This window comes from Rhagoletis pomonella, unplaced genomic scaffold (genome assembly GCF_013731165.1).
Source record: "Rhagoletis pomonella isolate Grant_MI unplaced genomic scaffold, Rhpom_1.0 Rhpom_scaffold_00095, whole genome shotgun sequence".
NCBI classification, from domain to species: Eukaryota; Metazoa; Arthropoda; class Insecta; order Diptera; family Tephritidae; genus Rhagoletis; species Rhagoletis pomonella.
In genome coordinates, this window is record NW_023458649.1 from 75,705 (window position 1) to 79,093 (window position 3,389).

The following is a 3,389-nucleotide window of genomic DNA, read 5'->3' on the forward strand; positions in this document are numbered from 1 at the left end:
TGTAAATATATACACCCAGAATACAGTGTTTTTTCCTTTTCATAATAAATTTTTGGTCAATATTTTATAGAAATATAGTTCATTTTGCATCAAATGGCACCAAATTTTTAGTATGCAATTTTGTAGTTCACTCAATTTGAGTATCATAAAGTGCAAGTTTTAAATGGCTATAAGATACCGTTGATTTTTGATAATTTTTTTTCGCTGATGATGTTGCGCATTTTTTCCGTATAACGAATGCGTGAGAGTTTTTTATATGGGAAAAAATGCCGAAGAGTGTCAGTATGTAAAAGACTTTTTGTGGTGGCCTGACTCCTCCTAAACGACCGAACCGATTTTAATGATAATTTTTAGTGGCACTGGAGCCGAGTTATTTGGTAAAAATTGTCAATCCGGAGGCACCAGGCATCACAGTCAAATTAGTCCCGTTAAATCACCCATCAGAACACTTGCGGTCCTTGATTTACGGTGACTAAACAGAAAGTGGACCAATGATACTCACCATTTTAGAAATTGCCACCAACTATACTATACAGATTCAAGGACGATTCACTATCGAGCCGCAAGGACTTCGTCCTGGTATAACGCTTTCGTCAGGTTATTTAGGACGGCAATTGAGGATATGCCTGCGTGAACATGAATTGCTGGAGAAACGTTGGACCAAATGTTTCAATAAAAAAATTAATTTTGGGCGGGACGAAGTTCGTCGGGTCTGCTAGTATATGTATATATGTATGTATATAAGAATATAAACAAAAATTATTTTAGCTCGTACTATTAAATTTCCTTTTGTTTTCTTTGGTTTACATTTTATTGTTTTAATTCTTAGTTAAAAAAAAAAATTTAATTTTAAAGATTCTGTTTTTCATCTCTTGTTATTCTTTTGTCTTTTCTACCATTTTCCCTTACTTTCTAAGTTCTTTCAAAAGTTATATTGTCTTGGTGGGGCACTGCTGTTGTGGTTGTTGTCGGTTATGTTGTTGTTGTGGTGATACAGCTGCGGATACTGTGGCAACCGTTGTTGTGCTGCGGCTGATGCTGTGTTGTGCTGCAGCCTGATGCCGGTTCCGCACTACGCTCGGCGCCGGTGGTATATGGCGGCTTGCTGTCGGTGTTGTGCTACGGCTTGATGCCGGTTCCGCACTGCGCTCGATGCCGGTGGTGTATGGCGACTTGTTGCCGGTTTTGTGCTACGGCTTGATGCCGGTTCCGCACTGCGGCTTGATGCCGGTATTGTGCTATGGCTTGATGCCGGTTCCGCACTGCGCTCGATGCCGTTGTTGTATGGCGGCTTGTTGCTGGTGTTGTTCTACGGCTTGATGCCGGTTCCGCACTGCGGCTCGATGCCGGTGGTGTATGGCGGCTTGTATTGTATCTCTTCGAATACCTGAAAAGAAAAGATACAACCCGAGTTAAACCCTTAGCTACTGGACTATGTTTGATCACACAAAAAAAATATATATATGTATATATTTACTTCCAAAATTAGAGCACGACTCTCGAGAACTGCACAAAAGCAAAAAATCTAGGTGTGGTATGCAAATATTCACTCGCGGCCAAGTATCGAACATATACAGTGACGAGCAAAACTGTAACATGGTGTAACTCTTTTTAATGCAGCCATCGCTATATTTCCAAGTTCAAAAGACTTTCATCCTTTTGTTGTATATTCTTGTTGGTACATCCCTGCTCCCTCTCTCATAACGATTTGAAGTCAATACAACGACAATAAAAAAACCAGCAGACAAAAATTTAAATTGAGGCAGATGTTACAGTTTCGCACTCACTCTCAGTTTTGCATTTGACAGTTATCTCTTACTTAGTTGGAAGTCAGATGACTTTTTTCTGTATTGTAATTTATTGAAGAAGTGATCACCAGTAAATAATATAGTTAATCAGGAACCATAAATGTAAATAATAGATTTACTGCGGAAAGGCGGGACCGCACGAAAAGTGGCAAACAATTTTGGAATTTGCTACTTGAAAATGTTAAGACTGAGAAAAAAATATAGCCTAAAGTGTTCCCAAGAGCAAAGGAAGTCTGTCAAAAAATATTACGGTACGGTATCTTGTGAACTTAGCAGCAAGTAGCGATGCAGCCACTATTACAGAAGCGCTTAAGGTATTAAACTTTAACGCAAATCAATAGACAGCGAGGCGAAGAATTGCCAAATTGAGCGCAAAGGATCATAAAAGAAGAAAAAAACAAATCTGATCAAAATACATGTGCGAGTGCGGCAGCATTTTGCTGCATCGCACGAAATCCGAACCGTTGCCTATTGGGATATGTTAGGCCGTTCAGAATGCAATAAAAACATATTTTTAAGTTTCAATTGAAGGTTATTTGGTCCGACAATGACTAAAACGACTAAATTAATCGCTTTCAATCAGATGGCCGGGCATGCTATTGGGTCAAAGACCCAAATTAAGCCCATGCGCAGCATGTAAGGCAAACTGTGAATAAAAGTGGTCGGTCAATAATAGTTTGGGGTTGTATTTCAAACATTTTCTTGATCTGTTAGTACAGATTATGCGTGAGGAACAGTATCTGTTCATATTTCAACAAAATTTGCAAGATGTAGTCGAAAAAATTAGAGTTTCTGCTGAAAAATCACCCAAAACCCACTGCACATATTCACAAAGACTGGATACAAAAGCAAAAATTTGCTGATTTCAAATGACCTCCACAATCCGCGGACATAAATCTCATTGAGAATTTGCGAAAACAACTAAAAGCATAGCTGACTAAGTATCCAAGTCCGTAAAATCGAGTATATGAGCTGTGAAAGCAAACTAAGGATATACCTCCAGAATTTTTACAGAGATACAAATAAGGTATGCCAAATCGTATCCAGGAACTGAAACAAGCAAAAGAGTACTGAACATTGTGTTAGTAGTTCTTTTTTTCGTGAAAATTGTTAAAAAGTTCTTAAAAATGTATGAGTGCAAAACTGTAACATCTGCCTTAATTTACATTTTTTTCTGCTGGTTTTTTTATTGTTGTTGTATTGACTTCAAATCGTTATGGGAGAGGGATTAGGGATGTACCAACAAGAATATACAACAAAAGTATGAAAGTCGTTAGAACTTGGAAAGATAGCGATGGCTGAAGTAAAAAGTGTTAAACCATGTTACAGTTTTGCCCGTCACTGTACCTACGCAAGTTAGCACGCGATTTATATTTGCGCATTCGGGCATGTATTGCAAATCTCATTTTCCACTTATAGGAGTTATTGCCGACATTGTCCCGTTGTACGTGCCAAAAGTTTATACATTTGTATATACGCAATTATGTAGCACCGAACATTCATACTTACAACTGTGTATCTCCAGTCACCAGCCGATCTTTTGGATAGCACAACAAAATGATTTAGTGTTTTATAGCTTTG